We start from the raw sequence: 10,765 nt of genomic DNA on the forward strand, positions 1-10,765 counted from the left end.
TCATGGGCTTTGTTTTCAGAAGGAGGCACTTTTCCTGAAGCCTTGTAGGATGGATTAATGACCTTTTATGAAAGAGGTATCGATGATCTGTGAAGATTTACTATGAGCCTGAAGGGAAGACAAAAAGTAAGTCCAACTTCCTCCACAGTTGTGTAACTTCAAAGTACTGTAGGTCTTTAGACATCTAACCAATTGTAGGTTGTACCATAAGTCTTTTTGACATGTCTGCAGTTGGAGGGAAAAAAATAACAGTGAATTGGGTCTAAGCTTTCAGGGCTAAATGTAAGTCCCATTTAGGGAAAGAAGATTTAGTTATCTCAGAGATTACTTTTACAAATAGAATAACAAGAAAAATCTGAGCTCACTAAACCCATATCAGGGTAGAAAGAGCCGATATTTTAAATTAAATTATGTTGAGGTTTAATTAAGTCTTTTCCAAGACTAAGAAATCTAACAGTTGGTGTTCATGAATCAAGACTGGAGGGATAATGGTTTTGTCCTCCTAATTGATGGATCGTTTGGGAAAAAATGGCTGAGAAAGTGCTACGGGTGGAGTGGGGGGGGGGGTTTAATATATCCTACATTGATCCACTCTGTGGGGAACAAAGCTGTTTGTAGCTCAAACTACAGACAAATCTGGGTCAGAAATCCACTGCATGCTTTGGTGGTTATGCAAGGGTGCTGTAATTTTCGGCTCCCGGACAAAATACTGACATCTTTTGGTCAGGTAGTTGAGTTCAGTGACCGATCATTCACAGCAGGCAATAGCTGTGAGGACTGCTTGTTTCAGGAAGTCAATCTCCACTATATCTTTGAGCGGTTTTGCAAAGCTTCAGACCTTTGCTCTACCCCAGTGGGGTCAATGTTTGACAGGGGCAAAATGTTATGATTCTGGCAGCTCTCAGGAAAGAACCGCTGGGGTAGTAATCAGAGATGCATCACGTCCGGTCAAGCCGCTTATTCCTGAGAGGACTGGTAGTAAGGTACAAGCTGAAGTCAAAGTATTGTAGAAGGTAGAATAGTGATGGACAAAGCCAAAGTGAATGTATTGGAGAAAGTAGAATAGTGGTGGACGAAGACAAGTTCAAAGATTTAGAGGAGGTAGAATTGTGATGTACAGTCAAACAAAACAGGACTTCTTCAGAGCACAAGCAGAGAAATCTAAAACAAAACTTTGTGTTAGGCTGCCTGTCTGATAACGAACTTACAGAACAGATGACAGAGGTCTTCGCCTATAGCAGCCGCCTTTCCTGTAGAGCTTTATGCGCTCATAGGTACTCGGATGCCCCCAGGACTTAACTCTAGGCGTAGTGCAAGTTTATTAACAACTCAGCAGCGGCAGGCCGGAGGAGGCTGAGTAAATGGTAATGGATGGTCAGACGTAAGCTGAGGTCAGGGGTCACAAGCAAGTAGAATAGTCAAATAACACGCCAAAGGGTCAGGCTCACCAGCACGACAGCAGAATCCAAGAACAGAGCAAAAGGGTCACAACAGGAGGTCCAATAGTAAACGGACAGAATATCTACAGGGAAACTGGGAAAAAGCAGGAACAGGACAGGAGCAGGTCAGCAAACAGACCACGCTATAACCGGCAGGGAGCTCTTGCTGACCTGCTCCTGTCCTGTTCCTGTTTGTCCCAGTGTTCCTGTGGATACTCTGCCCCTCTGCTATTGGACCTCCCGTTGTTACCCTTTGCTTGGTTTCTGGACTCTGCTTTCGTGCTGGTGACCCTGACCTTTTGGCGTGTTATTTGACTACTCTGCTTGCTTCTGAGCCCTGACCTCGGCTTACGTCTGACCATCCGTTACCATCTGTACAGTCTCCTCCGGTCCTGCCGCTGCTGAGTTGTTAATAAACTTGCACTACGCCTAGAGTTAAGTCCTGGGGGCATCCGAGTACCTATGAGCGCATAAAGCTTTACGGGAAAGGCGGCTGCTATAGGAGAAGACCTCTTCTGCTAGTTTTGCAAGTTTATTATCAGACCGGCAGCCTAACACCAGGTGGACATCACCTACAAGACTTGCTTATTAAACATTAGAAAGATGAGCTTCTAACAAACTCACCCACCATTCACACCTCTTTCAAAGTCACTGCGGTCTCCTCTCACGGCCATGCCAAACATAATTATAGGCAATACTGTATTGCTGCAAGTTTTCATGCAAAAGTCTAAATTAGTGGTATCATACACAAATATTTATGGTAGTTTGTACAAGCAATACGAAGGACACCAGTATATTTGTCAAAAAATTGGAATTGTGAACTGCTCACTCCCAGGCTGGGAGAAAGGTAGTCAGCTGCTTGACTTAACATATCATCTTTACAGAAGTACAAGACACATTATCCATGGCTGTTTATCTACATGCAGTAAACAGACTTCTATTAAGCAGTTATCTGTGCTTCAATGACTCATAAACCTTCAGTACCTGCATACAAACACAATAAAGAGGGAGGGAGGTGAATGAAGAACGGAGAGAGCTAGGGTCAGAGCACAGCTATCAGTCACTCTCTCCATTGGATGGTAGAATATATAGTATACTTTAATGTAATTATTACCGGGTAATTGTAGTTAGTCCATTGACCACTTCAAAGGCTAGCCCCTGAAAGCACCTACCTAGGATGGTGAACGGGAGACAAAGGCAGGGAAGAAAGAATGAGACAAAAGATGAGGATTCTTCAAAGTCCACTCACACCTCTCATTCTGTATAAAATGCTGCTCACACAATAAAGGTATTAATTAAACTATTACATGACAGCCTAATTTTCCTTCCTCACCGATGACAGCCTCTGAAGGTGGTTAAGGCGGATTCGAGAGCAGCAGAATTATGGAGATAGACTCCTTAGTCTTCACTCCAGATACTTAATGCAACCAATTACTAGCTCACAGTTTACGGTGGTGTCCAAGCCCCACTATGAACAATGTGACAATCAGTGATTATTATGCGGGCAGAGAACAATTCACGTTAGAGAACAGTTACCCATATATATCAGGTTTAGTATTAAAGGAGAGCAGCTTTTAACACTTTCATTTCCAGGGAGAATTGATTTTTTTTTTATACCGGGACATGGCCAGGTTTATGAATTGGTATTGATATTTCCTCTTAAAACTGCAAGAACCACTAGTGATGGAGTTTTATAATTGGAAATTCGGGGAGACGCTTTGGAGGAGGGTGCTGTGAGCAGGAGGGCCAATGAGAAGTTGTCATCACGGACAGTGCGGTTTCTAATTGGTCCCCACGCTCAAGCGCCCATTTTGCAGATATTTTAAAGTGGTGAACAAGACTTTTGGGGCTAGTTCAGCTTTAATATTGACCTGTTACTTACAAACAACCGCCCATTAAACAGATAAGCTGAACACACTCTAAATATATATATATATATATATATATATATATATATATATATATATATATATATATATATACACAATTCTTCTTAAAGCAACATTTTTACATGCCTGAATGAAGATAGCCATTTTACAAGGTATAATATTCCAAGGTATTAATGAGTGTCAATACCCCATGTGCTGGCAGAAGAGTGCTAGCTGTGTTCCTGAGAAACTTTTGAGGTAAAAGTAAAATTAGGATATGGGTAGTTACAGGGGAGGGCTGGTAAATATTAGCCCGGGGGACAAAGCTCTGCATTTTAAAGGGAAAAAAAGCAGGTGGCCCACTGACACAGCAAAAGGTAGCCCACTATGGGACCGGCCCAGGGGGCAGATGCCCCCCTGAGCAGTTAGCTAACACCTAAGCATGCAAGTGTGCAGGTGCCCCAGCAAAAAACCCCTCCAAGCCCTAATGGCATGGGGTGGTCATCCAGAAATTGGGGGATTTAAAATAATGATGAGAATCTCTTACCTGGTTGCTACAAAGGAAGAAGAGTGTACTTTCATTGTCCGGATAGGCAAAGGTGAACATTCCCTTCCAACATTTGGTTAGGCATCATCGGGAAGTGGCCAGGGCACAGTGGGGGCATGGCACGTCAAGATTGGTGTGTGGGCATGCCCTGATGGGGGTGTGGCTACACCAAAGGGGATATGACTAGCACTTTTGAAGTGTTACTTCTCTCCTCCCCTCAACTTCAAACTCCTTCTCTGCAGTGTGCACCAGTGCTCGCGGAAACCGTTCATTGAATGTGACATACCTCCCAAATTTAACACTGATGAGGACAAAGCTATCTCGATTGGGGTGACGAATTTTCATATCGGGACAGTCCAAACTAAATTGGAACGGTTGGGAGGTATGGTTACTTCATTATTTTTTATTCTATTTATTAGAGGTTACACATAACATTACAAAAATTCACTTAATGTGGTACTAAATAATAATATGAATGCCTGGTATACAGCAGCGATAAGGAAAAATGTGAGCGAATCAAATTTTTAAAGCAAACAGAGGGTTAAGAGAATGGAGGAAAAGGGAAGTGGAGAGAGTGGAAAGAGGAAAGGACAAGAAGAAAAACGTACATGGAAGTGTACTCTGCAGTATGCAGAGTCGCAGGTACATTAAGGCACCTAGGTTGCCAGCATTATAATTATATATATATATATATATATATATATATACACATATATATAATTGGCCAGAAAATCTATGACATATAAGCGCAGGTTTTTATGAATTTCCCATCTGAAACTAAAGTTCAATTCTAAAGCTTCATTGTAGTATGCGGTAAATTAAGGTCTAAGACAGGGGTGGGCAAACCAGTCCTCAAGGGCCATATAACAGTTCATGTTTTTAGGATTTCTGTCTGTAGAAACAGCTGGGATAATTACTGACCCAGCCAAATAGATTAACTCAGCTGTGCATGATTAAAGAAATCCTAAAAACATGAACTGTTATATGGCCCTTGAGGACTGGTTTGCCCACCCCTGGTCTAAGACCTCAGTTCTGTCTGTATTAATTTTATAACCCGAGGATGAACGTTTGTAATTTCTTTAGAAAGATAGGTATGGCAGTAGGTATAACAAGGGCATAATATGCATACAGGGCAGTCTTATGCTCTTTGTGGGGGGCAGAGAAAATAACATCAATATAGGGATTTAACCGAACCCAGTCTGCCAGCGGTTCAATAACCAGGACTAATGCTAAAGGAGAGCAGGAAGACCCCTGATGTACACGATTATAGATAATAGAAGAGAAGAAGGAAGGTCCATTAGCAGCCGCAGCGGCAGAGGGCAGAAATCCTGAAATTGAAATTGTTAACCGTCTCGATCAAATGTCTTTTTGGCGTTGAGAGCCATAACCAAAGAGGGTGGGTTGTTTTTCTCTTTAGTTGGATTAGATCTATCAATTCTCTTGTGTTTTGCTAGGCCTGTTGACCAGGGACTAAACAGACTTGATATGGGTGAACTAAACAGTGAAGTATATGGGCAGCACTGTGGCTTAGTGGTTAGCACTTCTGCCTCACAGCACTGGGGTCATGAGTTCAATTCCCGACCATGGCCTAATCTGTGTGGAGTTTGTATGTTCTCCCCGTGTTTGCGTGGGTTTCCTCTGGGTGCTCCAGTTTCCTCCCACACTCCAAAAACATACTGGTAGGTTAATTGGCTGCCATCAAAATTGACCCTAGTCTCTGTCTCTCTCTGTGTATATCTTAGGGAATTTAGATTGTAAGCTCCAATGGGGCAGGGACTGATGTGAATGAGTTCTCTGTATAGTGCTGCGGAATCAGTGGTGCTATATAAATAGTTGGTGATGATGATGAAGTATGCTGTTCAGCCCATTATTTCATTATTTTAATAAAAAGATTTGGGTCTATATCAGTGTTGGCTAACCTGTGACACTCCAGGTGTTTGTGAAACTGCAAGTCCCAGCATGCTTTGCCAATATATAGCAGCTTATTGTTGGAAGGGTATGCTGGGACTTGTAGTTTCACAACACCTGGAGTGTCACAGGTTAGCCAACACTGGTCTAGAGGGTGGTCAATAACTCCCAAAAAGGACTGTTTCCCCTATCTGGCTTATGTATAACTTTAATTTTGGCTCTGAATCAAATATGGCCTCCTCGAATACGGTACAGCTAAAGAGGTCTGTTAGCTTAGGAGACTTAAATCATTTTCTTATAATATTGTCTTGAGACGATAACATGGTTTGGGGCAGAAGAGGCTTTTAAAGGCCGGACAACTTCAATCATTTAATCAAGTTTAATGGTGACATTTAGCAATATTGCATCTGAATGGGAGATCTTAGGCAACTTACAAGCTAATAAGTGTCACTTGCCTTACAAAGTTTCTTATTCTTAATGGGAGGCCATTGGGGTTATATAGACAGGCAAACAAATCACAAAATTCTTCTACAATCTTATACTAATGGAACGGATCATGTTATGAGTACATTGATCTCTACACTTATTGGAGATAAGGCTGTCTACATTGTCATGTTTATCATAAAACCTCTACTGTGGCTTTTTGAGATAATACAACATTTAATCGACCCCTAAGTGACAAGATTTTACAGTATGGTTTAGAGCAAGAGTGTTAAAAGCAATAGGGAGACTGTTTGACGCTGCAAATCGTTCATTGCTTTTTTTTTGGCTTGTTTTTCAAGTCAGCTGAAATATTCATAACATACCCTCATATGGTCAACTTGTGAGGTTCCCAAGTGGACAAGGGTCATTAGTAAAATTAAATTAAAAATATTCAGATGAATAAATTCTCATGCAACTTTTTATCATAATATGTGGGAGTGTGGGAAAACTAGGAAATTCTGTGGAAGTTATCCTCTACCCACCCTTTCTGAAAACAGTTAAGAATAGGTTATTGAAATTTTTGTATTTTGACAGACGGGCGACTCTTTCAGGTATTTAAATGGGCTATATACACTGAGCAATTGGATACTCCAACCCACACACATTTACAAAAAATTCTTTGAACACACAGATTTGTATCTGTATAAACAACTTGATGACTCTACAGATGGGTAATGGAACGGAGGCCAATTCTAAGTCCTGGAGACATTTGATCCTTCCTTGCCCTGTGAATGTTTATTGTGCAGGCTTTTATGTAGAGCTCTCCGATATGATGTGGGGACATGGATGGTAGTGGGAAATTACTTTGTAATTTTCTTTTGTATTTATGGTTTCAAAATATTATCTATGGGATCGAAGTCTAACCCAGAGACAAGATGCACCTTGAGTTATAATTATGGGTTTCTTTTATTTGATCATGTTGTTATGGTACCCATAATAAGAATGGAATAACTTACAGATACAATTTTTTTCTCATTGACTGATGTTAACACTTCACGTTCACACTTCTGAGGAAATCACCATTCTAGGTGAAGAAACACAGTAAGCTAGTGTGGAGTATTTAGCAATTGACCACGGATATCATCTAGATATCTACGCACTTCAAAATTAGTACAGTATTTTAAATCTGGAAAAAGTGTGAGCTTAAAACTACACACTGAAAAAGGCAGATTGGAGACGTCTGATCTTACAGCCAGCCACACAGATTACAAACCTCCCACATTCTAGTGCAATTCTAAAGTATGGAAAAAACATTAGTTTAAAACACACCACGATGGTGTACAGTATTGTCAAAGTCAAATAATTGGATGTAGTCGTTTCAAATTAATATCCATCAATCTGATTGTGTTTGAAAGTATGCGAACAGCATGCTACGGCGTGGAAGAGCGTATTTAACCACAACATGTACAAACACTTCTACACACATGTACACTTACACACTCACTTGTACATAGCTCACCTTAAAATAGTTCCAACACACAGACGTTTATAATCAAATGTAATAGAGTTTATAGTTCAATATCATGTTAAATATACTTTATTTAGATCTAAGGTTCAGGATACAGGAAACTTATCATGTTTAGTATCACTCTAATCCCCTATTTATCCTCAGACATCCATTCCTATCGGCCCAGAGATCGCACCTTGCGTATGCGAGTTATGGATTATAGGGAATTATTGATCAGGATGGTATTGTGCGTGTAATGCTAATAGACAAGTTTGAACTAGCTTTTGGCGGGAAGATTAGTATGCATCTGTTGGAGAGCTGACCCCCACCCTTGGAGGGTATCGTTTGAACTGACCTATGTCCTGCATTATACTGGACTGTCCTGAAGCCTGAACCAATGGAAACATGCCAAATCATCTCTATTGTTTTCAATGTAACATAAACTGTATATAAACAGGAGCTCAGGGACTAACAGACAGTCTTCTTGACCACAGACTTCAGGACTGAATGACTGTATGCTGGATCCAGGGCGCCTGCGTATGTAATCGGCTGTACTTATTTTATTATTTGTTACTCTGTTACTTTTTGCTATTAAATCCCTTTGTGAGTTAGAACCACACTATTCGAAGTGGACAATTTTCATTGAATAGCGACAAGACGAACCTAACAGTATGTACACCGTAGTGTACGGTTGTATAGTATGATCACATAACATTACTGCGGGGAATATAAGGCATGCTGAATACTGCCCAGCAGAGTAGAACATTTAAAATCAGGTTCCTTAACCATTGAAATGTTTATTTGAGGTGAACCAATATACACTCGTTTTTGGAAGCGATTATGTTCTGAAAGCCGTATTGCAGACACAGGACTTGAATATTTGGATCTGATTAGTTCTTGGAAAAATTCATATAACATTACCATCTATATGTGGTCTTTGTACAGCCCCAAAGACCACAGACTTCTATTGTATATTCTTATACAATCTAAACAAAGCACAGTGGCCTAGTGGTTAGCACTTCTGCCTCACAGCACTGGGGTCATGAGTTCGATTCCTGACCATGGCCTTATCTGTGTGGAGTTTGTATGTTCTCCCTGTGTTTGCGTGGGTTTCCTCCGGGTGCTCCGGTTTCCCCCCACACTCCAAAAACACACTGGTAGGTTAATTGGGCTGCAATCAAAATTGACCCTAGTCTCTCGCTCTCTGTCTGTCTCACTCTCTGTCTGTGTGTGAGTGTGTGTCTATAGTAGGGAATTTAGACTGTAAGCTCCTATGGGGCAGGGATTGATGTGAATGAGTTCGCTGTACAGCGCTGCGGAATTAGTGGCGCTATATAAATAAAATGATGATGATTACGATAATAAGATCGTTCATTGCATTTGGTGCATGCTCCCAAAATTGATGCGTTACTTGTATACATATTGCTTATGTAAGCCTCATTTGGATAGCCCAATATTTTATTATTGTAAACCAGTTATTAACAGAGGCTATTCTTTTTAACACAAATATTGAGACCATTGAATATTTGTACTAGTGTAACAATTCAATCTGTATCCGATGGTCAATAATTATGTTTTGTTGCTTTACTATATTATTATTACATTAAAGTACTTCTTACAGTGATAAGTTTTGTGTTTAGTTTCCCTCAGTGTCAGTATTTGTTAGAATCTGTTTAATGCACCGTGATCCCTAGAGGTGCCATTAGAGTTTGCACTTTCTATTGTTCCTTTTGTTGATATTACCACTGTTTTACTGATTTCAGAGTAATAACTGCATTGCCAACTGCAACCATCAATGGGATGTTCTTCGTGTTTTTTTCACACCGATAGTTCTGCAATGCATTTAAATGACCTGTGATTTTGATGCTCTATTTTGTATTTTACAAGTACCAGTGTTCAAAAAAAGATGATTAAAAAAAACCCCAAACATTAATACAGGTCTCTTAAATTAAAAGGGAATCATCAACCCACCAATTAAAGTGAAGCGGAGAGGAGAAAGAAGGAGAGATGTAATTGAATTTGAGGTAGGAGGCAGCGTGGTCTATACACAAAAGGGGAGAAATTACTACCGTTGTAAATTGTTGCGATAGACAGGAAACAATCACATCAATACATACCTTTTATGGGAGAATGAAAAAAAAATCCATAGTTACAAGATTTTACTTAAGTATGACATAGGTTAGGTGACTAATGAAGAGCGTTCTTCAGCTACTTTACAGGACCCAAAGGGGCAAAGTTGATAGGACCGTGCCAGCAATGATCTATAACCTGCCCTCTTTGGGCTAGAGACAGAATTAGTAGGGGAGGATTGGAACCTTTCTGTGGAAGCAGCAGCCCACTGCACTCGTCAACCATCGCATGAGAGGGGAACAAGTCTAAAATATCTTCGTATACATAGTTTGGAGCAGAGAAGGAAAGGGGGACATGATGGCAACTTTCAAATACATTAAGGGTTATAACAAGGTACAAGAGGGAAACATTCTACAAAGGAAGAGAAGTATTAGAACACGAGGACATGTACTGACACTGGAGGGGAGGGTGGGTCAGAGGAAATACTACTTCACAGAAAGGGTAGTGGGTAAGTGGAATAGCCTCCCATCAGAGGTGGTAGAGGGTAATAATGTAAAGCAGTGTTGGCTAACCTGTGAAACTCCAGGTGTTGTGAAACTACAAGTCCCAGCATGCTTTGCCAATATATAGCAGCTTATTGCTGGAAGGGTATGCTGGGACTTGTAGTTTCACAACACCTGGAGTGTCACAGGTTAGCCAACACTGCAGTAGAGCAATTTAAACATGCTTGGGATAGACTTAAGGATATCCTTACAAAGATTAAAGTACCAAATACGGTTTGAAGCTACCATAGGTTAAAAAATGAGCAGACTGCATGGGCCAAGTGGTTGTTATCTGCCGTCACATTCTATGTTTCTAAGCCCTCATACTCACAGTTATCTTATTCTGACTAGACAGCTGCCTCATAAGATTTCTATACAAGGCTGTCAGAGACTCATTCATTTTCAAGTCCGTAATGTCCATACGTACACTTTTTGAACTGTATGTGCCGTGGATTAAACTT

This window comes from Mixophyes fleayi, chromosome 1 (genome assembly GCF_038048845.1).
Source record: "Mixophyes fleayi isolate aMixFle1 chromosome 1, aMixFle1.hap1, whole genome shotgun sequence".
Taxonomy (NCBI): Eukaryota; Metazoa; Chordata; class Amphibia; order Anura; family Limnodynastidae; genus Mixophyes; species Mixophyes fleayi.